We start from the raw sequence: 27,595 nt of genomic DNA, 5'->3' as shown, positions 1-27,595 counted from the left end.
TGAGTGTAGACCAGTATGACTGAAACACAGTGTTCAAGGGGGAGAGTCAAATAAAATATTCTAAAGATAAGAATGGACACTAAGTGTTAAACAGAAGAGTCTATATCTTGAGACAGTGGGGATCCTGTGGAGTTTGTTGAGTGGCAGGTTGACATGACAAGATCTATGTTTTAGGGAAACTTCTTTGGTTGCTATATGTAGAAGAGTTTGGAATTGGGGAGAGACTGAAGTTGGAGAAACTAAGTAGGAGGGTACTGTGTTAATCCAGGCAGAGTTGAGAGAGCTAAGATCACAATGAGTTGGAGAAGAGAAGACATGGCCTAGAGATGTTGTGGAGATTTGAAAAAATGACAAGATTGGGCAACTTTGTAGATCTATGCAACGAGTGAGGACCCGAGGAATTGAGGATGGCACTGAGGTTGCAATCCTTAGTGACCAAAAGAAAGAATTTACTTAACAGAAACATAATTTTATTATCAAACTAATAATATTAAACAAAACCTATTAATTAAATAAATAAAAAAAATTTATGGATGATGTGGTCAAAAACATAAAACCTAATTTTGGATCCAGAAGGCTTATATTTGAGACTGAGCTCTGGCAATTATCTATATAAATAAATGCCCCTGCATCTCAGATTCTTCTATAAAATAAGAGATTTGGAATGGTTTATCTGTTGTTATTAGGGACATCTAGGAGGCACAGAGGAGAAAGTACTGGTCAGGAAGACCAAAGATTAAATTCAGTCTCAGACACTTATTAGTTGTGGGACCCTGGGCTAGTAATTTAATCTCTGTTTACCTCAATTTCTTAATCCATAAAATGGGATCTTAATAGCATCTATTTCCCAGCATTGTGAGGACCAAATGAAATAATTGTAAAGCACTGTACCTGGCACATAGTAATTACTATATAGATGTTAGTTGATTATTGTTATTATTATTAATGTTTACCTCAGTTTCCTCCACTGTGGAATGGAGATAAGAATAGCATCTACCCTGCAGGGTTACTGTGAGCATTAAATGAAATAATGTTTGTAAATCCCTTAGTATACTGACTCACAATAGGTACTTAATACAGCATTCCTTCTTCCTTCCCCTCCCTCCTTTCCTTCCTTGATTACTTCTTTTCCTCCTTCCTTCTTTGCTTCCCTCCTTCTTTTCTTCCCTCTTTTTTTCAGCTCAGAATCCTATGAATCATGCACTCCAATCTATTTATAGTTTGCTTTTAAAAAAAAACTTTAACAAAGTATCATCTTTTAATCTTGTCTTTCTAATCTCCATTTTCTTAAGAGACATTCTTTGTTGTTACATGTTGAATATTAAGTCAACTTCTACATTTTTTTGATTCCTATGAGAATTTTTGTTTGATATACTTGTTTCCTAAAAAAAATTTGATGTGTATGCTTGTTGAGAAAAATTTTTTTTTTATTTCTTTAAAGTAACCATAATGAAAACTGTGATTTGGTCATCTTAATTGCTCTGCTCATCTGTGAAACAGGTCAAACTTTGGTTTGTAAAGATTACATTTGTATTATTATTCTGGTCATTAAAAGTATGTAACCTGTTTTGACTTCTAAATGGAGAAAATTGGATTTAAAATGTCCATGGGCGGAAGTGAAATACTCACATATTATGAATACAATCAGATACATTGTGGGTGATTTTTAAGATCCTCAATATAGTAAATATTCTGTATTCTGAAAAATGTTGCCCTTAATCTAGTTTTGTACTATTGTTATGTAATTGTTTTATAAGATTCTGTGATTATCAGTAATAACAGTACAGTAGTACTTTATGTTAAGTATTTGATTGCATTTATATGTATGATAAGAACCTCATCTGATTCCATTATTCTAAGAGGCATTTATAAGAACCTAAGAATGGAAAAAGAATAGTCATACCAACTGCTTATCTGCCTCAGAGTAAAGGCTAGTAGCAGTGATCACAGGACTGAAACGGGAGGAATCACAGGAAAAATCCACTCCTCACTGAGGAGACCCTGAGCAACTGAGTGCCTGGATAGCTGTGTGAATGATTTGCTAGATCCAGCCTATACAAGGATTAAGGGATGAATTAAAATGTGTGATTTCAGGGAACATAGCTATTCCAAACCAGATGCTTAGACCACTAAGCCATCCCTTCTGGCACATTGTAAACTGTGATGTTGTAAATACAGCAGATAATTGAAATTTAGATTTTAGATATGGGCATTGTTAGCAGCCCTCCTCTGGTTTTCATTGCTTGAAGTCTTACAAGTAGATTTAACAGTTTATATTAATGCAATTCCTTCAAAGGAATTAAGCTTTTGTATTTTTATTTTTAAAACAAGTGCTTTGATGGGAAATGCAATAATAATAAAAACCAGAGAAAGACTGTGAACTTCCAGGTGTGTGCTTGCTGCAAGGTAGAAAACAGATTTCATCCTGGAAATTAAATCTGGAGCTCCTTTTCCTGGTATCTTTTATCTTTAGCATTTTTGCACTTTCCACCCACCTCCCCCCTTAATGAAAAAGTCAGACTGCAGGAAACTGCAGCCTTTCTTAGAGAGTGTCATTTTGGTTCCCATTCATTGGCTGCCTTGATTCCCGCTTTTTTTCTGATTTTTTAAAATTTGAAATATTATGGTCCTGATGCTGTAGTGAAGAGGGAGACCTGGATTTGTCTGATTCTTCTGTCTCATCCCAGGAATAAATTCAGTTAGGATAACTGAGAAAGTGAATTTGTGTTTCACCTCTATTACCTATTTAGCTATGTGACCAAGAACAAGTAACTTAAACCAACTTGAGCGTGTTTCTTAATCTATAAAATGGGGATAATAATACTTATACTATGTACATTACAGAGTTTTTGTAAGCAAAGTACTTTGTAAACTGGAAAGGGACCATGTAAATGTCAACCATTATATTAAAATTTGCATCAGACATACCAGTTGGTCCATCTTGGCTGCTATTTTACTCTTTTTCTTTTTTCTGACTTCACTCAGTATTTGGGGAAAACAACAATATTGTTATACAGGGGTTCCTTACACTTTGTGTAACTTTATCTGTGGTGTTGAAACATACAAAAGAATGTCTTGGAGTCTTCAAGTGACATTGCCACACTGGGCTAAAAATCATTCAATAAATCAGTGAAAAGTCTACAAAGCCTGAGTCATGCAGGGCCTTGCCTGTGATGGAAGCAGGAACACAGTTTCATTAGTGTCGTCTATGAACTGTATCACATGTTTAGAGAGCCTCACCCGTAAATGACATCATTGAAGTGAAACAAACCTATTGCAGTTTCTCTCTTCTGAGTAGAATATGTATAATAGTAATAACACCTTATATTTCTATATAATTTAAAAATTTATAAAGCACCTTACTCCCAAACCCAAGAAATAGTATATGCATGGTTCCTTTCTGCACCCCAATTTTATGAAGAATTTCAAATTTAGAGAGGTACAGTGACTTGCCCATGAGTACATAGTCATTAAGTATAAGAGTTTGCATTCAAATCCACATGCCCCATCAGACACATAGCATTTATTAAGGATCTGTATGTACTGGGTACTGTGCTCAGAGCTGGAGGTACAAAAAAAAAAAGGTGGCTGGGGTGAGAGAGTTTTTGCCCTTAAGGAAGTTAAGCCTAATGGGGGAAAATGACATACAAAAAAAAAAACTCTAAATGAACTGTATAGAGGATAAATTGGAGGTAATCAAAACAGAAAAGACACTAGCTTTAAGGGAATAGCGAAAGACTTCTTGTTGAATGGAAGGTATTATGATTTGAAGGAAACCAGGGAAGCCAGGAGATAGAGATAAGGAAGGAGCAAGAAAATGCCAGGCATGGAGGACAGCCAGTGAAAATGTCTAGAGTTGGGAGATGGAACATCAGGGACTAAGAATAAAGAGGCTAATGTGGCTGGATCCCATAGTATGGGGTTGTGGGGAGCTGTGTAAAGGTATAAGAAGACTAGAAATGTAGGAATGGGTCAGATCATGGATGACTTTTTAAGCCAGATAGAGAATTTTATATTTGATCTTTTCGGTGATAGGGGAGCTGGTAGAGGTTATTGAATGGGGGAAGGGAGTGACATAGTCAGATCTATGCTTTAGGAAGATCAGTTTGATAACCGGGTTCAAGGCAGACAGGAGTAGGGAGAGACTTGAGGCAGAGAGACCAACAAGTGGGCTATTGCAAGCATCTAGCTTAGAAATAACAACACTTGGGGCATTTAGGTGGCACAGTGAATAGAGTACTGGCCCTGGAGTCAGGAGGACCTGAGTTCAAATACAGCCTCATAGAATTAACTCTTACTAGCCATGTGACTTTGGGCAAGTCACTTTACCCCAATTGCCCCTGCAAAAAGCAAAAAATTAAAAACAAAATTTAAAAAGAAATAATACTTGGGAACTGATTAGATATGAGAGGAGCAGAGGGTGAGGGTGAGGTGTCAAGGATGACATTTAGGTTGTAAGGATATGTGACTTGGAAGATAGTGATACCCTGGATAGTAATAGATAAGTTAGGAATAGGGTATGGTTTGCTAAGAAAGGGAATGAGCTCACTTGTGGAGCTTATAATGTCTCTAAGAGAGCCTATTTGACATGTTCAGTAGGCAGTTGAAGATAGGAGACTGTGTAGGTGAGGAGAGGGGTTAGAGTTAGATAAATAAATTTCACAATCATTCTCATAGAGATGATAGTTGAACCTATGGGTTCTGCTGAGATTAGAAGTAAAATAATATAGGAGAGGAAAAAACCCAGGACAGAGCCTTAGTCTGTCTTAGTCTGATAGTGATTGGGGGTGACCTGGAAGAAGATTCACCAAAAAAAGACAGATGAGTGATTCTGTAGAAGGTGAATCAAGACACAGCAGTGTCATAAAAACCTAGACAGAAGAGTATCAAGGAGAGTGTGATTAGCAATTGTCAAAGGCTGCAGAGAAGTCAGTAAGGCTGAAGACTGCAAAAAGTCTCTTAGATTAGATGACAAGGGATCATTGTTCACTTTGGAGAGAGTAGTTGAATGATTAAGTTGGAAGCCAGACTGCATAGAGTTAAGAAGAGAGAGGGGAAAGGAAGTAGAAGCATTACTCTAGGTGACCTTCTCAAGGAGTTTAGGCACAAAAAGAAGATGAGATATACAATGATAGCAATTAGGGGTAGATGGATCAAGTGAGAATTTTTTGAGGATAGAGCAGATATGGGCACATTTGTATCTGCTTATAGGTGTCCTTTAAACTATATACCCAGGGCTTTCTCTACTATGTTGTGCTGCCTATGAAGAGTAATAGATGACAGCAACATACCACAAAAAGTACGTTCAATGAAAGGAAGATTATGTGGCAGAATTATGTATGATGTAATAAAACTGTGGACTTGGAGTCAGAAGACTTGACTTCACATACTGCCTCTTCCACTTGTAAAATTTGAAACCTTAGTCCAACACCCAACCTGGGAAGACACCTTTCCTCATTGGTAAAATGAAGGTTTGGGACATAAAAAGGGCTTTCTTAAATGAATCAGATAGACGAGTGATTTATAAAGAGGTAGACCTATATTATTATTATAGTCCTTGAGAGTAAATAATTCTCCCTTTATTTCTTTATCATGCTATTTGTAATTTGATCCTGCCTTAAAAGGAAATTACTCATAGAAAATAAGTCTATATATATTTGATTATGTCAAACTACATTTTAATATTCCCTGCTGTTTTTTCTTTCTAAATGGAACTATTAAGCACAAATTTTATTCTTCTCTGGTTGCATTATAAGCAACAAGGTCATTCATTGTGGTTCATGCCCTCTGACTGGAGTTGAAATATTTCCTTTGTTAACAAAAACACAAAATAGGTGTTTGCACTGTTTCTTAGCCGAAAAGTCCTTAACTCAGAAGGACAAGGTTAGGAAGTGTGTAGTTCTTCTTTGCAACCTTGGGATTTCATTAAAAGTGGAAGTTTGAATCAATGAGAAGATATGGTTGAAGGTTTAGTAGACTGAGCTATGACAAAAATCAACAAAAATTCATTAAAAGAAACATCTCCGTTGTGTTTGAGAACTGCTGTTATCAGAAAGGTTTTCACCTTTCTTTAAGTCCTCATTTTTGGTGTGTGTTTTTTTTTCTTGTAACACTTAATGATTAGTTATAATACGAAAAATATTTCATTTATATTCTTAACCTTTCCTGCTATTAGCAGATGTAAAATTTATTCAAAAGACTGAAGAGTAGTCCTTTAGATATTTACAAATCCTAGTAAAGTTGCTATTAAATTGGATGAGGAAACATTTAAATAAGTGAATAAAAAGGCTAATATTTTGATTTAGATTTTGCTGTTTCTACAAGCAATAGTGAGATTATGCCCTAGCTCACTTGTTGGAAGAAGCAAACACTTTTTCTTTTCAAGAGAACTTAGGAGAATTGAGGAAATAGCATGAGACATTTTACATGGTACAGTAGAAAGTACATTGAATTTGAAGTCAGAAGACTCGGATTTGAGACTCGGATCTACCATTTGCCATTTGTGTAAATGATTTCACTTTTCTAGAACTCATATTCCTCATCTGTACAATGAAGAGGTTGGATCATTGGTCTTTAAAGTCCCTTCCAGGTCTAAAATTCAATGACTGTAAAATCTTAATATAGTCTCCCTCAGGCTTCTTTCCTGAAGAAATTTTTTCCATTTTTTTATTTTCATGAGAATCTGTATAAGAAGTAATTAATAATGTTATTTAATATATACATGACCAACTCATTTTATTTCTCTGAGCCCCAGTTTCCATATCTCTTAGCAAAACCAGAAGGAATGTTAGGGATCATACAATTTGATGCCCTTATTAGGTAGATAGATGGATGATGGGTAGACCAAGCATTTATTACACAAACATAAGGAGGCAAGAGAGCCCCTACCCTCTAGAAGCTTACATTCAAATGGGAGGAGGGCAGTACATAAAGGGGACTGGAAAGTGGATAGAGGTTTGACAGTGTAGTACTTGTAACAGATATTGCATGAAGGTGACCTGAAAGGTTAGTTAAGGCCTGGTTCTTAAAAGCCTGGAGGCCAAAGTTTGGCTCTGAGCTCAGGGTGGCTCCAGGGGCGAAGTCTAAGGTTCTTATGAGGAAAAGATGGAAATTGTGATACAAATGGAGATGGCATGCAATGGAAATGATACAGATAAAGAAACTAAGCCTTGGGTTGAATAAATGACTTGCTTCAAGTCAACTGTCAAGTCTCCTCCAACACTGAATTCTATAATTCCGTTATTCTACTGATAAATATACATCATTTTAGACTAGTGAAGGGGATGCAATAGCAAGAAGGAGGAGGGAATGAGTCAGAATCAAATTTTATAAGCCAGAAAATGAAATGACTTGGAAATCATTTAGAAATATGATTTAAAGTTTATGTGTTTAGATATATTCAACTTTTCCAAATTCCATGCCATCATAACTAGTTTATATTTATAAATTATATAAGATACTTGTCTTACAAAATTAATTATATGTAACAAAGATGAAAACTGAGAAAGCCAAAGAAATGTATTAAATCTCTTGGGGGTCATAAGGATCGTGTGTCATGTCCAATGATAAAAGGCACCATAGGCTATGGAGATATAGTTTAACTAAGAATTAGGAAACTTTAATTCTAAGTTTTTTGTTATATTAGAGTCAGATGCCATGGGGTTGAATTGTAGCCTACAAAACTTGTGACCTTGCAAAAGGTTAAACTCAACCTCTCCAAGTTTCAGTTCAGTCATCTCTAAATTGGAAATGGCAATAATATCTTCATGAAATTGTTTTAGGGAAAATGTTTATAAACTTAAAGGCTTTATGTAAATGTGTTATCATGGTTAACATTTCCCTCCCAGGCTACCTGTATAACCTAGGGAAAGTCAATTCTCTGAAAAAAAAGTATTAAGCACTAGAGGAAAGTATATCCTTCAAAGTCAGGGCAAACAAAGGACAGATATGCTGTATAATAGCATATCCTGGATTATATTGAAATGGCCTACATCATTTCATAATAACATCCTTAATATGTTATGATGAAGCATGAAACAGTACTCAAGCCTCATCTAATCAATAATCTATGATGAATTGTTTCTGTTGAGCTAAATTCCTGCAAAAACATTTCTATGTCATGTTTATGCCACCAACTAATGACATTAGGAAAAGTATGACTGTAGCCAAATCATGGTTTGCCAGATAGCTTGGATGACTGAAATACCCATTCACTGAGAAACTCTCTATTCACTGAGCCTTTTGGAGAAACTGCCTGTGCTTACAAAATCGATTGATATGAGTTGTAGCTCCTTTTTATCTTCTGCTCATTCTCAGAAGGAAGGAAAAGAAGGGACAACACCTAGAAAAATTAAAATTAGCTATATATTCAATCTTAAGCAAAAAGTAACAACACTTAGAAACATTTTCAAATTAGAAAAACTAGCCTGATGCCAAACAAAGTTAAGCATAATTCTGAATGAAAAAATGGACATTTGATCTACTGTCAGACTTCTAAAACCTTGGTTAAAAAAACAAAAGCAACCTAAATTTAATAGAAGCTTTGACATATAAGAGCCAAGAGAATAATAAGCTCCATATCAAAGACTGATTACAAGGGATTTGATAAGGACAAACCATTCTCTCCCTTTTTCCCTCTCCTACCTCTCTCGCTCTCTCTCTCTCTTTCTCCCTCTCTCTCTCTCTCTTTCTCCCTCTCTCTCTCTCCCTCCCTCTCTCACTTCCTCCTTCCTTCCCTCCCTTTCTCTCTCTCTCATATGTGTGTGTGTGTGTGTGTGTGTGTGTGTAAAATACAAAATATATATCTAAGATTCCTATTAATAATTGGGTAGATCATAACAAAGACTGGGGTAAACCTCGGTATGATATGAATTTATTTTTTTAATTTTTTTAAACGCTTGTTTTTAAAACTTTAAGTTCCAGATTTTTTCCCTTCCTCCCTCCTCACCTGCCTCTACTGGGAAGACAAGCAATTCAATATAGGTTGTACCTGTGCAGTTACCCAAATCATTTCCATAGTTGTCATATTGTGAAAGACCATATTTCCCTCCATCCTATCCCACCCCCCCCCCCATTTATTCCATTTTATCCTTTGATCCTATCCCTTTTCAAAAATGTTTGCTTCTAACTACTCTCTCCGTCAATCTGCCCTCCCTTCTATCATCCCCCCTCTTATCCCCTACTCCACTATTTTCTTGTAGGGTAAGATACACAGTTGGGTGTGTATGTTATTCCCTCTTTAAGCCAAATTCAAAGAGAATAAGGTTGTTCCATCCTCTTTTACCTTCCTGTTCTTCCCCTCCATTATAACAGTTTTTTTCTTGCCTCTTTTATATGAGACAATTTACCCTAATCTATCTCTTCCTTTCTCCTCCCAATAAATTCCTCTCTCACCTCCTAATTTTATTTTTAGATATCATCCCTTCATATTAAACTCATCCTGTGCACTCTGTCTATGTATACATGAACATACATATGGCCATACTCACATTTATTTATATACATCCTCCTATACGTACATGTTTATGTATGTATGTGTATATACACACGTATATTCCCTTCAACTGACCTCATACTGAGAACAGTCTTATGAGCTACAATGATTGTTTTTCCATGTAGGAATGTAAACAGTTCAACTTTAATAAGTTCCTTATGATTTCTTTTTCCTGTTTACCTTCTCTTGATTCTCTTGCTTCTTGTATTTGAAAGTCAAATTTTCTGTTCAGCTCTGGTTTTTTCCATCAAGAATGCTTGAAAATCCTCTATTTCATTAAATGACCATATTTTTTCCCTGTAGCATTATGCTCACTTTTGCTGGGTAGGTGATTCTTGGTTTTAATCCTAGCTTCTTTGAACTCCAGAATATCATATTCCAAACCATAAAAATCCCTTAACATAGAAGTTTCTAGGTCTTGTGTTATCCTGATTGTTTTTCCACAATCCTCAAATTCTTTCTTCTTGGTCGCTTGTAATATTTTCTCCTTGACATGGGAACTCTTGAATTTGGCTATAATATTCCTAGGAATTTTCTTTTGGGGATCTAATGAGATATTTCACATTGCCTTCTATTTTTTTTTCATTTGTTTAGATCTGTTTTATAGTATCTTGATTGCTCATAAAGTCATTAGCTTCCAATTCCTCCAATTTTATTTTGAAGGAGTTATTCTCTTCAGTGAATTTTTGCCATTCCTTTTCCATCTGGAAAATTCTGCTTTTTAAGGCATTCTCCTCACTGGCTTTTTGAGCCTCTTTTGCCATTTGAGTTAGTCTATTTTTTAAGGTGTTATTTTCTTCATTGTGTTTTTGGGTCTCCTTTAGCAGGCTGTTGACTCACTTTTCAAGATTTTCTTGCATTATTCTTATTTCCTTTCCCAATTTTTCCTCCACTTCTCTTACTTGATTTTCAAAATCCTTCTTGAGCTCCTCCATGGCCTGTAACCAATTCAAATTTTATTGAATCCTTTTGATGCAAGAATTCTGACTTCACTGTATTCCTCCTGCTCCATGCTTTGGGCCTTTTTGTCCCCAAAAAAGGAATCTGTAGTTTTATCACATTCCTAGATCTTGCTCACCTTGCTAGTCAATTACTTAACTTTTGAGAGCTTTGCCACAGTAGAACTCTGCTTCCAGAATGGAGAGAGCTATGTCCCAAATCACTGGGGTTTTTACAGCTTCTGGAGCTATTAGTTGGGTGCCCTCTCTATAGACAACACAAGCTCTGGCTCACTAGTCACACAACACAGTACCACCACCCAAGATCATGATCCAGATCCTAGCAGGTTAAAGCAAGAGCAATTACCCTCTGAATGGCCACTTGGTCCCCCTGCAATCTGCAAGCCAGGAGCTCCTGAGACAGTCTGGCAACAGTGGCTGCACAGCTATCATGCCTCCACCACTTCTCACCCTGGGAGCAGGGGTTGAACCGTGCCCTTCGGTCCCCTTGTTGCCACAAAGTTCCACATTGTCCTTTTACTTTCTTTTTGGCATTTATGGGTTGATAATTCTGGAAACTTCCACAGCTGCTGGTGATTCTCTCTTCTGAAGTGTGCTTGGGGCCTGCTTCTGGTCAGGAGCCACCCTGGCACATGTGGCTCACATGGGGCTGTACTCAGCTCCTAGCCTGATGTGATAGATCCTTTCTGTCAGCCTGTCAGGCTTCTTTCAGTGGGAGCTTTGTTTCTCTTTGTCTCTTTGTGAGTTCTTTAGCTCAAAGTTTGTTTAGAGTTATTTTTTTACATGTATTGGAAGTGATCGGAGGGGAGCCCACACCAAGTTTTGCTTCTACTCAGCCTTCTTGTCTCTGCCAGTGTGATATGAATTTAAAAAGTAAAGCCATTTAGGGACAGCTAAAAAGAGTAATTATTTTATACAGATGAGTTGCAAAAGGAAGAATCGATACAAAGGAATTAGATGGGGGAGGAGGACTGGCAGTTCTGGTAACTGACTTTAATCGTGAATGGACTTAAGAGGGAACAATACATATATATTTAGAAGAGTATAAAAGCCTTCCAAATTCAGAAGAAATAAAATGGTAAGGGAATAGGGAGAAGGGAGAGGCCAAGGGAGGGATCTTTATAGGTGAGATTGAGGTAATAGATAAAAACATTACTAGAAAGAATCCCTAGAATTCAAGAGATTGCCAAAGAGGATGGTGCATGATACACAAAAAAGGTCAAGAACTTGTGTTCTAGAGGCTCTTTAACTAACTCTTGAATGAATTCCAGGGAGTTTTCTAAGTTGGAGGAATTAAAAGTGGTCCATGCAAGGGGGGGGGAGAGAGGCGGGAAGGCCTTGTCCTCAGTATGCTTTATATTAAAAATATTGGCAAATACTGGCTAGGAAAGGGTGTTGCAGCCCAAGAATTCACAGGAATGGAATGTGGAACACAGTCAAGGAGTCAATTGGCACATACTTTTCCTGAAGCAATAGTATTGCCCATTTTATTTCAGTTCTCAGAGTAAGCAATGGAATGTGACAGGCTATGTGCATGGAAGATACATTGAAATGGTGGGTTTCTTTCCTGTTTGGAGATAAAGCAGCAGCAGGGTCACAGTAGAATATCACCAGGGTAACAGAACAAAAATAAGAAAAGCAACAGAAGGTAACATAACATAATAGCAACAACGACAACAAAACTCCCCCAGTTACTTCAAGAAGAACTTTTTCCTAGGCACTGTGCCTATGACTGGGATACCTTCTCATTTGGTGGATGATTGTGAATTTTTGTTATTTTTTTTTCTTCCCTTTAGCAGTTATCACAAAATTTTAGAGGTGAATGGTACCTCAAAATTCATCTATGTCCCTTCATATCTGAAAAAGAATCCTCACTACCCATAGCCAGCAAATAGTTATCCATCCTCTGCTTGAAGATCTCCAGTGAGGGGGAATCTACCATCCCTTGAGGCAGACCATTCTACTTTTGGACAGCTCTAATTGTTAGGATGTTTTTCCTGGCATTGACCTTAAATTTTTCCTCTTGTACCTTCTGTCCATTGTTCCTACTTTTGCCCTCTAGGACCAAACAGCATGAATCTAAACCCTATTTCACATGACAGCCTTTGGAATTTTTCATCTGTCATGTCATCTCTGCTCCACAATCCTCTTTTCTCCAGGATAAGAAGCAAATAAAGTAACCAAAAGTGATAAAATAAAGCCAGAGCTTAGTTAATATTGCTTTTCCTATAGAAATATGTCTTGAATCAGTAGTGAATAATAATAGTTAAATTCTCTGTGAATGAATCTTTTAAAATGATGCTGGCTGACGTGACTTTTGAATGGCAGGTATTTGAAGGGGGGAGAGGGGAACATGAACTTTTGTCCACATTTGGGACAGAGGAATTTAGGAGAAAGTTCTAATCTCTCTAGTGACATGGACTGGTTGGAATAGCACCCAAGGAAGATGGGTGGTTGTATTTCGGGTATAAGCACTCTGAAAGTAAGATAAGACTAGAAGAACAACTAGACGTTGTTCTCCTGGAATGTGTATCCAGATCAGCAAGGTACAAGTAGATGAGTTTAGAGGCACCTACTAGGGCACCCACATTTAGCAAAAAGATTGAAAATCACAGCATATAATCATCAATTGAAGATCATCTGTGGGAGCAAAGACTTAGGGAAGGCATAGTAGCTATCTTCATATCTCTTTGAAAATCCAGTCTGGCTAGTGGAAAGAGTACTGGAATTAGAGTCAGAAAGACAATAGGTTCAAATCCCATGTTTGATGCTTCCTACCTGTGTGACTGAGGGTTAGTCATTTGACCCCATTTAATCCTCAGTTTCATCATGTGACAGATGGAGATAATGGATACCTATCATCACTCATAGGGTTGTTATAAGTATATGAAATATTGTATGTAAAGTGCTTTGCAGATCTTGAAGCGTGCTGTTATTACTAGTGTTATTCAACTCAGTCTTCTCATCTTTTTAAAATGAATTTCAGGCAGAAATGGTCCAGGAATGCAGTAGTTCCCCTATCCTGCCATTCTTTTATATGTGGTGTTCTACAGACTATTGTTCTGTGCTTTTTCTAATTCAATTAATATGTTGCGATGTAAGCTCCTCTATAGGTTTGCTGAATGTATCTCTGGGACAACTACAACAGCAAATAGGATAACAAGGATGATGTGTACTTCATCCTGTTTTCACATAATCTTGATTTCTTGCATCATCTCTCTCTTTTTGAAGTCTTTTGTTCCTCATAGCTTGGAGATTATGAGCATTGGATGTTTTTATGTTTATTAAAAATATTCTTGAATTTTTATAGGTCAGTTATGTGTTTAGAAAATTATGATTAGCATTTCTGTTTGTGATAGTGATGCAGTCTCATTAATTTAATTGTTGGATTCTTAAGGATATTTGTTAATATCAGAAATGTAATGTGCTTTTGATTTATGATTCTAGACAGCCCCCCCCAAAAAACAATAAAAAACTCCTTTATTACTGTCAAAACTATACATATATGTGCATATGTGTATATGTATGTGTATTTGCATGTGCATATATGTACTTATATATGTAACTCTTTATTTCTTATTACTCTTTATTTTTTTCTGTTGTTTACCTTGACTCTTCAAAAGTGTGCATATTCACAAAATAGGACATCAAAATGTCCATTGTTACCTTAGTACCCATTGTTGTTAAATTGTTTGAGAGAAGGTAATTGTGAAGATGTTATCATATTCTTTGGAAACCTAGCTAGGGAACAGAGCAAACTCTAGCCTTGAGCACAGCTATATAATGATAAGGAAGGATTAAAGGAAGGAAAGACTAAATGACCCGTGAAAATCAGAACTCATGCCTAGTTAAATGAATTGTTCAGATATATATTTCCTTTATTCCAGATGGCTTATCTTTAGCTCTATACTCCACCAACTCCACTTCCCCATTCCCTACTACCCGTGTTTCCCCAATAATAAGACCTATCCCGAAAATAAGCCCTCCCCTTACCGTGTAAGATTCCTCTAAAATAAGCCCTCCCCCAAAAATAAGCCCTATTGAGATTGCTACTGTAGTGAAGGTGATCCCCTGCGCTACACGATACATTACGGTACCCTCTGTATGCATGCCCCCCCCCCCCCGGGTGAAACGCACGCCACGCCCCGAGCTGCATCCAATCAGAGCTGCAGCAGTGAGCGCGTCATCCTGTTCTTTATTGAATTCATTATTGAATAAAGGTACATTTTTTGTTCACATTTACCTGTTTATTAAAATTGCTGTCAATGTTCATTAAAATAAGCCCTCCCCTGAAAATAAGCCCTCTGGTGTTTTTCTGTCTAAAAAAAATAATAAGACAGTGTCTTATTATCAGGGAAACACAGTATTAAGATTTCTCCTATACTCTGATCAGCCTTGTCAGCACCATTTCTGTTTAAGTTCCTACACTAGAGCCCATTCCCTTTATGCTTATACCCTATCGTTGGATTTCAACCTGTTTTACATCTTAGTTAGCCAGTATGTAGATCATGACAAGTGACTGGTGGCATGGATACTCAAGGTAAAAAGTCTAGTTCAGGTACAAGTGGGTCAGCATATCAACTGGAAAAGAGATCTAATCCTATGGGTCAGGAAGATTTTCAGCAGAGGAAGCAAAGTACCTTGGACAGCTCCCGAAGGGCTAAATTTTTCTGACAATGACTAAAGATCTTTTATTTTCAGAACTATAGGCTCATTCAGTTGACTCCAGATTTCCCCCCTAGATTCTGATTGTTAGAGGTGCCTTGACCCCATTTTTTATCACTTTAAAATATATGGGGCTTTTCAATTGTCCTCATTTTACCAAAACCTTCTGTCAGAAGGAAATATCAACGAAATTTTGCCCTGATCATTTCTTCACTAAAGGTTCTTCGCTGAACTATCCATCCTAAAAGTCTTATGGCCCAATTAGTGGAGATAGTCTTTCTTCTCTATGTCACACATTCCCAGCTCTCAGAACACATCTTTTCTGGAACCCATGGATGGGGTTCTGTTACCTTCTCCCCTCTCAAAATTTCTCCATTGACCAGGCTAGGTGTCACTTGGATCCCTTTGATGAAAGGTACAAGGACAAGTCAAAGGGCATGAACATTGACAGATCGATACTGATTAATGGTCTTGAGGTCAGTTGTATGTGAGCATTGTTTTCTTCAGATCCAGGTAGTCAGAATTTTTTAAGGCTGTGGAACTGATTATCATCAATATGGACAGCCCAGTTCAACAAGGAGGAGAAGGAATTTGTGTAATACATAGGATTTTGTTTTTTTTTATAGAAGAGTTTGGCAGTTGATAAAGATAATCTTTTTTTGTCTTTTTGGAGGGGGGAAGGCAGGGCAATTGGGGTTAAGTGATTTGCGCAAGGTCACACAGCTAGTAAGTGTTAAGTGTCTGAGGCTGTATTTGAACTCAAGTCATCCTGACTCCAGGACTGGTGCCCTACTCACTGCACCTCCTAGCTGCCCCAGTAAGGATAGTCTTTAGCTTCATTCCTCAGAGGGATAAAAATGAAAAGACTTGGGACATGGAAGTATTATGGACAGAATTCATAACATAGAAATAGGGAGTTTGTGTGTATTTTTGTGTGTTGTGTTTTAAGGTTTTACTGTTGACCTTTGTTTTGCTTTAATCACAAACACCCCCATAAATCCTCTCACAGAAAAACTGTAAAACAAAAATGTATCATTCTACATCCGGAAAGTCCCACCTCTTCTCTGAAACAAAGGAGATGGATAGACAAGAGGGAGGGAGGGAGACTGAGGAGGGAGACTTCATGAAATTCCAGGAGTTTCTTGTTTGGGTAAGTTGATTGAATTATTATTCTTGAATTTAGTCACCTGAAGAAAGGTAACCTGACACTCTGGTCAGAATTTTACATAACAATAAAGATGGCCTTACTAAATGCAGTCAGTTTATTAAGTGCCCACATATTCCTGGGTTTGACAGTTGGGGGTACTAGGGAAAGAATTTGGGCTGTGGAACCAGAGGACCTGAGTATGAATATCACCTCTGCCACTTACACTTTGTAGACTTGGGTAAAGTAAATTACTTTTGGGGTTTTCAGGTTCTTCATCTGTAAAATGAGGGTAGATGACTTTTCAGGTCCTTTTCAGCTCTACCTCTGTAATCCAATGATTTTACTAAAACAGGTAACCCTGACTTTTCTGACTGAAAAAGGGAATGGCTAGATGTAAGATGTGAATTATAATTTTAAATGGAAATAATATGATTGAGAATCACTTGGAGATAAAATACCTCCTGGAGTTGAAGTACTGGAGACTCTGGAATGATAAATTTGTTATCCCCTCTCTATAATGCCCCTTGTTTTCTAGAGCATTATGAATGACATTTCCCATGACCTAAGGGATCTTTATATCATAACACACTTTAAAGATAATCTGATTTAACATCTGTTGCTTTTACCACTTAACTGCCTATGTAAGTTAGGTTTGGGCTATCATGGAAAAAAAAACTACCTACACTCACCTTGATCTAATTAATGATTTTATTAATAACATACAAGTGACATAGACATGCATAGAGTACAAAAAACTACGCACATCTGCTCTATTTCCAGCTGCTGAGTTCCTTCTCTCTGTCCGGTCTCAGGAAATAAAACTGTGTGTAACTGCTTCCAGGAGGGAGGTCATTCATTCATAACCTGACCACCTGCAGGTTCACAGATTCTAGGGGTTAAGAAATTTTAAGGTTTTATAGAATTCCTTTGAAATGATGGGCCACTTTCCTGAATATTCCTTAGTTATTCTTGCTGTCTCTATCTGCGCATACTCTTACCACTCTGGGTGAAGGAGCTGATCTCACTGATTTGCATTACTATCTATGTCTATTCTGTATTGAACTGGCCCTTTAGCCAAATTATATGCTAAATTAAAGTAGTATATATTGGACCTCACATGACTTGAGTTATGGAGATATGTTGCCATAGTCCTAGGAGGCTTTTCATAAATAAGAGTGGAGCCACACATTGTTCTTTCTCAGATGGGACTGTGAGTTGAACTACATAACTTCATCTACCTACTAGCACAAGATACTCTTGACCCCAAAAGTCCCTCAAACAACTGGCAGTGTAAATGAACCATCAAAGTTCCTCCAAAACACCTGGTTCACTGGAGAATGGAATAGGCAAGATCTCTGCTCCAAGTTTGTCCCTGATCTTGATCACTCTTATATTGCGGGAAAGAAAGGTGGTTTACCTCTATCTACAAGAGACAGGGTGTTTAGGATCATGTCAGATTGCTTCCATTGCAAACACAGTCTGCACTCAGTCAGCAATATACCTGTTCATCTGAGTGAGTTGAGGTTGCCAGAAATTCAATAACAGTGAGAAGTAGTGAATGAAATTCACTTCCTGATTCTTTTAGTGCCATACTTGAAGTGAATAAGCAGATGTTAGTCCCCCAGTGTCTACTGATAAATAGACCTGCCCTGCCAGAAGTCCTGCCTTTATAGTGATTACTTCTCAACTTTAGGCCTGTGGGTGCTCTGCACTCCCAGATCAGCCACATGGAACTGTTAGAATAGGTGGACACAAATCCACTAAAACCATCTAGCATCTAATGACTGCCAAGGAAGGTGAAGTGATTCCGCATTGTCAGTACAGCGGGGATCTTCTCAGAGTGGCCTCAGTGTGGACCCCCAAGCATTTCAACCAGTCTTAGTTCCTACATTTCAATAACATTATCTTCCAATGTTTGAAGATTCATGTTGCAATTACTTTCTTTCCAACATTCCTTTCTAACCATGGCACTGATAAATATATTCTGGAAGAATCACCCTTTACAAGCTTTTGAAACTACTATATAAAGATGTCTCTATCCTTGTTTATCTTGAACTTTAGTTGCTTTTTATGATAAGGAAATCTGATGTTATCCAACTTTTTTATTTTTTACATCCTTGCTCAAAGAGCCAGTCCCTTTTTTGATTGCCATTCTCTTGTTTCCTGGAAGTTCACTCCATTATTTGAAGTTATGCTTGCATATATCATTTACACTTCTTGTACCCTCCTTTGAAAATGTCCCATTCCCCTTCAACTCTCCCCTGGATAGCTGTTTGGATAGCATCCTGTCATTATGCAATCTGTAGATGTCATGGTAGGGATTGTGTCAAGTGAATCTTGTTCTGGTTGGTTAGGCAAGGCTTTTCAAAATGTGCTTATTTTCAGAGTTTCTTCTGGTGCAAAACAGGGAATCAATTTTTGAAACTCCCAAGAAGGATATAGCAAAGAGGAATGTAAGGATGACAGATTGAATGGCGAAGTGATTGTGGAGAAAGATATATGGAAGTCAAAGGAGAGAAATGAGGGACAACATAATAGATGATAACAGAGAGAATTATGTAAGAAATAATAAAGACAGGCATGGAAAAAGCCCTACAACTGTTCGCTTTCCTCATACACAAAGGTAGTTTCTTGTGTCACTATTTTATAATCTTTCCCAAAGCTTGTGACTTTTTGTCTTTGAGATTTCAGTAGACTTCCCTCTATGTACTTAGTATATCTTGCTGTAATAGACGATGAACTTGTTCAGAAGTTTCAAGATTTTGTGAGGTTCTGAATGAGAACAAGTCATCAATTGTGACTACATGTGCAAAATTTCTCAAGCAAATTAAAAGTTGCCCTTGGAGAATTTGGTCCTTTTAACTATCTTCTTATTTAACCAAGCCTGGAATTTTTATTACTTTGCCAAAATGCCTGTAATAGATTTGCTACAGTAGAATTTAATTGAAATCTTTTTCAACCAACAAATCTAAAAGAAAGATGGAACAGAAACTTTTATATTTGCTATATTCTCCTCACTCCCACCATTCTTTTTTACTTACCTGCCTTTGGAAAATGATTTGTAGTTATAAAAAACAGTGCTTGCTCCATTAACTGTCCATGTCGACAGAACTACATTCTAAATAGTTAAGAGAATTGACAGCGTTTAAACAGCTAGATTAAATGAAAGAGAAGCAGATGTTAAAAATACCTTTGATCATATTTTATGGTGGTAGCATGATCCATACCAGACTTTTAGCAGAAGAGAACATCTATTAGGTGAAAGCAGTTTTGTTCTTAAACATTTTCATCGTTTGGAAAATTAACAGCATTTGGTTCATCCTCCTAGGCACTAGATACTACTTTTGAAGTAGAGTAATGGTATGGAAGAACTAGGGGGGAAAAAGATAAATTGAAATTGAAGGGTTTTTTAACTCTAAAGGAAATAATGCATCTATAAATTGATGTTAGGGCAATTAGAAAGAGCTTTTGGTCTCTCTTACAGCCTTACAAATAAGTGTTTTTTTTTTTTAAGTGCATTTAAATTTCTTTTTTTTTTTTAACTGTCCTTGAACTTAGGTCAATGGGCATGAGTAAGAAACACTAGAGGCTTTTTAAAAAGAGGAGGCAGAATGTTCTTGGTGAATAGATGAACTTTCATAGACTCTGGCATTTCAAAAACAATCTTTCATTACATGTATTTGGGTAGAAAGAAGCATAGCTGGTGGTATTAGCCTATGCTGAAAGACTAACTGAGCAAATGAAATGCTGATTTTAAAATAAATAGTGGTTTTCATTTTTTGGTACCTAAATAAGGTTTATCAAAGTGTCTGGTCCATACACAAGACATGTTTTCTGATTTTTTTTTTTATTTCCAGCTGTGTTTTGACTTCTTAGTATCATGTTTAGTCAGAGCCACCTTGCAAATTTTTCAAGTTAAAAAAACAACACATGACAGCAAGGAGAGTAAGTTTAAAAAATCTTACTTTATCTTTCCTACCATATAAGTATATATAGATGGAAAGCTAACATGGATGCAGTTTGGTATAGAGTCAGACCAAGATGACCGATCTTAATTTGTTGAATGGGAAAAATAATCAAAGACAGTAGATCATTAAAGACATATTTTATTTAACTTAACAATGTTGTAAATGTGCCTTACCTTTCACAAAAAAAGGGGTTTCTGAAAATTGAAAAGTATTATTTACATTTTTAAAAAATAAATTGATGGGGGCAGCCACATGGCTCAGTGAGTAAGAGCACCGGCCCCGGCATCGGGAGACCTGGGATCAGTTCTGGCCTCAGATACTTGGCACCCACACAAAATACCTGGCCGTGTAACCTTGAGCAAGTTACTTAACCCCAATTGCTTTAAAAAAATAAATTGATTAACTTTATTGCATTCAGGGATGTCATTAATTCAAAGGAATCTATTAAGGATTATTTTCAGGAGAAATGTGAGTAATGATCCCCCAAATAATTAGTTTTCCAATATCTTTGTATTTTTTTTCTTAAAGTGAGAGGTCACATTAATTTTGTTTGATTTGCATTTTGTTTATAAATTGTGATAACAAAGTGAATGTATTATTAGGCATTTGGTAGTGATGAATGTAAGTTCATCACTTTTTCAATAAAGTGCTTCTATAGTACTCCATTCTGGGACCTAACTGTCCCTCCTACCCAACAGCCCCTCATATTCATACTTTTGAGTTGCAGGTTGGATCCTCCAGAATGCAGCTACTAATTCCAGGCACAGAGTTCATTCTGAGGTTCTCCTAAAACTATAGCTCATGAACCCCACACCCCCATTAGTGAGCTTATCTTTAATAATCAAGCAGTATAAATAATTAACTCAAAGTAAAGACATTTACTTAAATGGTATCATAACTTCAGGAACCACAAAACATTCTTCCCATAATCCAAGGGGAAACTATAACAAATACATACTTGTCCACATAAATTTTTGTTTGTTATTTAGTCTATTAGTCACATCCAACTCTTGGTGATGCTGTTTGGGGTTTTCTTGGCAAAGGTACTGGAGTGGTTTGTCATTTCATTCTCCAGATCATTTTATAATTGAGGAGCTGAGGCAGGCAGAGTGGAGTGACTTGCCCAGGGTCACACAGCTAGTAAATGTCTGAGGCCTCATTTGAACTCAGTAATATGAGTTTTTCTGACTCCAGACCCAGCACTCTATTCACTGTGCAACCTAGCTGCTCCTTATCCATGGGTAGAATAGATAAAAATTTAAGAGTACACTGAAGTTGAGACACACCTGGCCACATGTGGCCAAAGCAACTTAGCAGTGTGGCTCCCCCTCCCCCCATGACCTTTCTCTTCACTTTTACACCCTGCTGGATGTGGTATCTCCTGCTGTTTAGGTTAAGTTAGCTCCATTTTAAGATACCATGGCCAATGGAGAGAGAGACAAGAGACAGGAATCTCCTGGTGCCCAGCTGCCCTCTGTAACAAGGGCACGTATTTAACTCCACAAAGCTGCTTGTATTCTCAAATATATTGACTGCCACTCTTTTGACTTTCTCACCCCTTCCTGGTTGTGTCATTGATTAACCTGCACATTAGAAAAGACAGCCTCTCTACAAAAGTAGACTTTCCCTCTCCATAAAATTGAGCTGACACCCAGCTCTTCCCTGTATCTTATAACTAGTATAGTTATGTGTGATATGTTTTGAAGCCTTTGAAAGAAAGGTACTGAATCAATCTAAAGCATTGTTTTTGTTGTAATAAAGATAGATGATTAAAATGGGTTGGAAGATAAAAATTTGTTCATCCGAATATTCTACTCCATTGCTTGGATCCACAGACATATGGGGAAAGTTTAGATCTCTGCCTATCTACATATTAGTTTACATCCTAGCATTTATCCAAGTTTTGCATGGTTTAATTATTTTCTATACTAATTTCTGAACTACTTAGGCAAGATTATGGGACAGTGTATGGTTACAAATTTCATGAAATCTCATGATTTACATTTGGAAATGCCACTTTCATCATAGGGGTAGCTGCTAAGAAGATGGATGGGAGATGTCCCATTATAGATTAATGTCCAAGAATGAAGGATAGAATTTATGCGAAATTAATACCTTTCTGTAATTCTATAGTGTTTACAAATGATTTTAACATACAACATCTTATTTGCTGTTCACAGTTTTGTGAAGCTATCTGGGCAGATGTTATTCCCATTTTACTGATAAGGAAGCTGAAGTTTAATGAGCATCATATTAGAACAAAGCAAACAACAAGTTTACAATGTCAGAGCCAAGATTTGAATCTCAATTACATTACTCCAAAACCAATGTTTCTGCTACTGTACCATAACTACCTCTATGGGAAATTTATAAGCAAAATTTCTGAGTGTTAATTGAGTTACTGTTTTGTATGCACACATATTTGCTTGAGCCACCAATATGCATGTCAACATGTTAAGTGTACTCATCAGATGTAATTGGGTTTGCCTTTTTTTTTTCCAAAGGTATGCTACTCTTACCCTGAGAAAGTGAAACAAGTATTCCAAAATGATGCCTAGGAATAACTTCTCATTATAATTATTATGTGCAGTTGCCAAGCATGTAATATCCTGGTATTTTTTTATAACTTCCATACTTTAATTCATATATAATTTCAGAATGAACACAAGACTAATCATCCAACATTTTTTAAAAGACTCCAGAATATTTTTTTAGCAAAACTCAATTTTAGTGGGCAGGTGACTTCAAACCTGGTTGAAACTCATCAAGAAAGATTTCAAACCCACATACTTTATTTATAAAGAGAAAGTATTTTTCTATGGCCATTCTTTGTTAAAGAGAGGGGAGTTGAGGGTTTTTTTTAATTTTTATTTTTAGTTCTCATCTGAAAGATGAAAAAACAAAAACAAAGAAAAACTGTTGAAATTAATCTCATTGTTTTTCATTCCATTGAATAGAGAGGTGTGACCAATGGAACTTAAGAGGTCAAGAAACCCTTCCCTACCCCTGACCTTCTAGATGTTTTTTTTTTTAATTAAAAAGATCTGTTTTGCAAAAATCTGACTTGTGATACTTCAATAAATATATTTCTGTATATGAAATCAGTGACTCTACCAAGTTCGTGTTACAAAGGATAACACCAATGCCAACACTCCCATCCCTCCAGAGCTTCCTGGGCTCTCGGTCTTTGTTCTGTAGCCCATGAACACTTCTAGTTGTTAGCTGTGGTGCTAACTAAATGTAAACACCTTTACTTTCCAGCTGCTGCTAATTGGTTTGGGAATATTTATGTAAGTGTTGATTTTAAAGCTAAATATAGTGTGTTGATGTTTAAATCCAACTCATTCTGGCTGTCAGAAAATGCTCCCGTGATCCTGAAAGTGTTGCTAAAAATGTTCACTTTTTTTTAAAACGTGGTAATTAAACTTGTCTGTTGTGAGAGCCACGTAGGATACATTACCTGTCCCACTAAAGGAAAGATACAAACATTCTTGTCTATTTGGCAAGATAGGCTCTCCTGTTGAACTTTCCTGGTGGGAGCACCAGCCAAAGAGATTAAGTACATTTTGAAACAGCTGCATGTTTGATGAAACTTTGCACGTCTCTGTATTCCTGAGCAGACACAAAGCACAGCAACCTCAATGTATATTTTTTATTAAAATTTAAACGTAGGTGTTCTAGAGGCATTACAGTTTCTGGAAATGAATTTAAGGCATTGAAGTGAAAGCAATAACATTTCCCAAATCCAAGGATTATAGTCCATTCCATAAGACTCAGTGTCTGTCTCAAGTTTAGCTAAATTAACATTCTTATTTTCCCTCCGTACTTCCTAATTTAAAAGACATGTTTCTACAGATCTTCTTCAAATGACATAAGCATGGTGAGTTTAAAAAAAATCATCTTCATTTTTAGATCTGTGACTCTTCCTTTCTCCATGTAATTTATTGAAATAAAGACTCAAGTACTTTTGTATTATTGCCTTTCAGTAATTTCCTCTGATTCTTGGAAGGAGAGATTAGATAGTGCCTATCCACACTCAACTACTATCATGCAGAAACCTGAAAGTATCTCCACAACAATGTTAAAATCAACATGCATGGTTTTGCTTTTGGTTATTATTATTATTATTATTATCCAATATGCAAAGGTATTTGTTGTCCCTCTCACCTATGGACAAGAAGATCAGAGACAACATGCACTGACCATATAGAAGAGGTAGAGAATACTAGATATAGAACTAAGAGGGCCCTCCCATTTTTTGTAATACATTTATCCTTAATGCACCTCCAATTTATATTCAGTACATTGTTGTTTAGAAACATAGCCAAAAATAAATGTCTAGGATGGAGTCTTGTAGAATGTTGCAGAAGGGTTCAAGTTATTCTAAGCCACAAACCTTCAAATTATTGTCTAGTACATTCTTTCACAGCACTAATGAGGAGGAGTCCAACTTTCCTCCAGGGAAATGTTTGACTCTGAGGTCATCTAGTCCATTCCCTCATTATACCCCCCCAAAAGGCTAAAAGGCTAAATGGCTTGCTCAGAGGTTACAGGTAGTAAGTAAGCAATACTCCTAGGTGATAAATATCTATTAGCTGAACTATTGTAATATGGTTATTACCCATTTGGGGGCATCTACTGGAAGACAGTTGCTTCAGGGTACTTTTTATAATAATGTTCTTCTATAGAGGAATTTAATATAAATTTGGGATGCTTTTAAAAATAATATTATTCTGCTGAGGAATTGACAAAAATAATATTCTCCTAAGAAACTGAAGAATATTCTTCTATTAAAGTAAATGTGTATGTTTCATTCTTGGTACCCACTTACTGACTGACATGATTGTTTACAACTTGTAGTCAACTTTGAATAATCTTGGAGCAGCTTATCTGCATTTGAACAGATTATCCACACTTGTTCTGGGCCAATCTTGCTTTCAGGTTCTAATTGATATTGCCACTACTTAGCTTAATTAAGTATTTTGTTGACATAAATAGGATCCTTACTTCTCTTCAGGTTAGAGACAGAAGAGAGGAAAGAGAGTCTTTAAATCTGCAGAGTGAAAGTATGAACTAGCAAGTGAATTAACTTCCTGGTAGATGGACATGAAGTTCATGTTCTTGAATCTGAGGCTCCATGAATGATTTTTAGTTGCTTTACCTCCTCTAAAATGTGGAATAATATAAAGAGTTTTGGACTCAGAATCCTAAGACTTTATCCTAGCTTCAACACTTTCTACTTAGCTCACAAGGTTGTAAAAAAAAAATAGTATTATGTAATCCATATAGCAATATCAATATGATTTAGTAGTTCTTTTATACCTAGTACATTTCTACCCATCCTTTAAAGTCCAATTCATGCCCCCTCTTCCAGGAAACTTTCCCTGATTTCCCCATATCTAGTCAATAATTAGTAATTACATGGTGGACCACTATTTTGATATGCTTATCAGGTAATAATAGTATTGGTACAGTTAAATACTTGTGTATGCCACTCCTACAATGAAAGCTTCCTGAGACATGAATGCTGTCATATCTAAACTTTTTATTTCCCTTAATGAGTCAGCAATGCTCTTTCTCTGCATGGGCATTTAATAAATGTTGTTGAATTTCAATTTTTCCTTGTAGATATCTGCATTTTTGTCAGATTTTTCACCCCTTCCCCACCATAACCTTCCTTCCAAAATCTAGCATGTCTCATATTGTCTTGATAAACGCACTCACATTTCTACTTCACGACATTTGCCTTTCTAAATTATGGTGCTCTCACACTATTATTGCAACATGGTACAGTGGGAAGTTGATTTTCAGAGTCAGAGAGCCCAGGTTCAAGTCCTGAATCAGTCACCTATTTGGACAAATCAATCACCATCTCTAGGCGTTGCTTGAAATGTCGGGATTAGATTAGATCATTTTTCCGGTTACTTCTAGCTACAAATCTACCATCTTATTTTTTATCCCTCTTTATCCTTGTTTGCATAACAGCTTGGACACACAAAGGAACTGTAATGTAATGCCAAGGAAAGGCAACTTCCCAAGGTTCAAAATACCAGCATAGGTGCTCTCCATTTTATTCAGTGACAAACCAAGAACAGAGAAGGTCAAAACATGACATCATTCAAAATACAGCATTTACTAAGTGTGATTAAATAATATCCAAGTACTACCCCACCCCAGGACCTTACATTCATTCAATCAATTACAAAGTCCCTGTTCTAACTACTACTCCACCCCTAGGCTGTACCTTCATTTAGTCCATCACAAAGCCCTTCTTCTCAAATGGAGATTAGTTTCCAATCTAAGTAAAGTACATTCATTTGTTCAACCACAGAACACAAAAAAGGTCAAAAGTTCCCCACCCCTGGATCACAATTGAATCTACCCCAGAGTTACACCAAGTTTAAGCACAGCACTTAATACCCAAATGGAGGTCTTTTCTTCATCTTGACAGGAGGCAAGTTCTCAGCAATCTTAGTTCCTGGGGAGACAAGGCTTAGCAAGGCCACAAGATACATTGCCAGTCTCTTCATTGATTCATCCTCTGTCTGCAGAACAGTCCTAGAACCCCTGAAAACATTAGCAAAACCCTCTCCCAGGATTTCTATAAACATACAACAAGAAAATCCTTCTTCAGGGCTTCTGAACCAACAAAAAGGTTCCCAGACCCCTGCAACAACAGCACTGTCCTTCACCAGTGGACAGTATTCACTCTCTGTCTGCAGGACAGTCTCAGGAGCTCTTAGCCAACAGCCAGGTTCCAGGACTTCTTCAACAAAAGGGCTGTCTTTCACCAGTGGACAAATCTGGCAAAATAACATCAAAACAGACAGACAAAGTACCAGCAAAACAGCTGTGTCTCCTCAATCCTTGGCAGCTCTGGGGGCAGGTTTCAAAAGTCCAGGGCAATTCAAAGTGGCCCTCAGCAATCCTCTCAGTCCCTCTCTGCCTCCACAAGGGTGCTGCTTCCAAAAAGTTCTTCTGCCTCTCTGTTGTCTCTCCAAATCTACGTCACCAGCTCCTCCCAGTTCAGGACTCTTTTCAAGTCAACAAGTCCATCTCACAGGTGGGATTAACAAGCTCTGGGTTTTAACACAATCAATTTGAAAACCAAGCCAATACAGGAGATCTTTATGTTCCATTACTATCGCAGGAACTTACTAAACCAGTAACCTCCTTGTGCCATTTTGCTACCTTGTCAAAAAGAGAAAGGTAATCTGAGGGATATGGTTCATTAAAACAAATACTTTAGGTTAATTAGTGCTTAGTGCCTTGTTTTCTAAAACAAGTTAACATAGTCTTCTTAAGTCTAAATTTCACATAAAGTAAGATTGTATTAGATTATGTTTTCTTTTTTAAAACTAAA

The 27,595-nt window shown here is 36.9% G+C and overlaps 1 protein-coding gene across 1 annotated transcript in view; it reads left to right on the top strand.

Annotated features, from left to right (window-relative positions):
- Positions 1-27,595, top strand: part of PARD3B (par-3 family cell polarity regulator beta) — a 1,344,967-nt gene that overhangs the window by 696,891 nt on the left and 620,481 nt on the right. The gene's annotated exons all lie outside the window — the stretch shown is intronic.

The sequence above is a fragment of the Petaurus breviceps genome, unplaced genomic scaffold (assembly GCF_028583685.1).
Source record: "Petaurus breviceps papuanus isolate PSGF00001 unplaced genomic scaffold, PetGlider_PUasm1.0 90903, whole genome shotgun sequence".
NCBI classification, from domain to species: domain Eukaryota; kingdom Metazoa; phylum Chordata; class Mammalia; order Diprotodontia; family Petauridae; genus Petaurus; species Petaurus breviceps.
The sequence above is the reverse complement of the archived record's forward strand: the minus strand, read 5'-3'. Positions and strand labels throughout refer to the sequence as shown.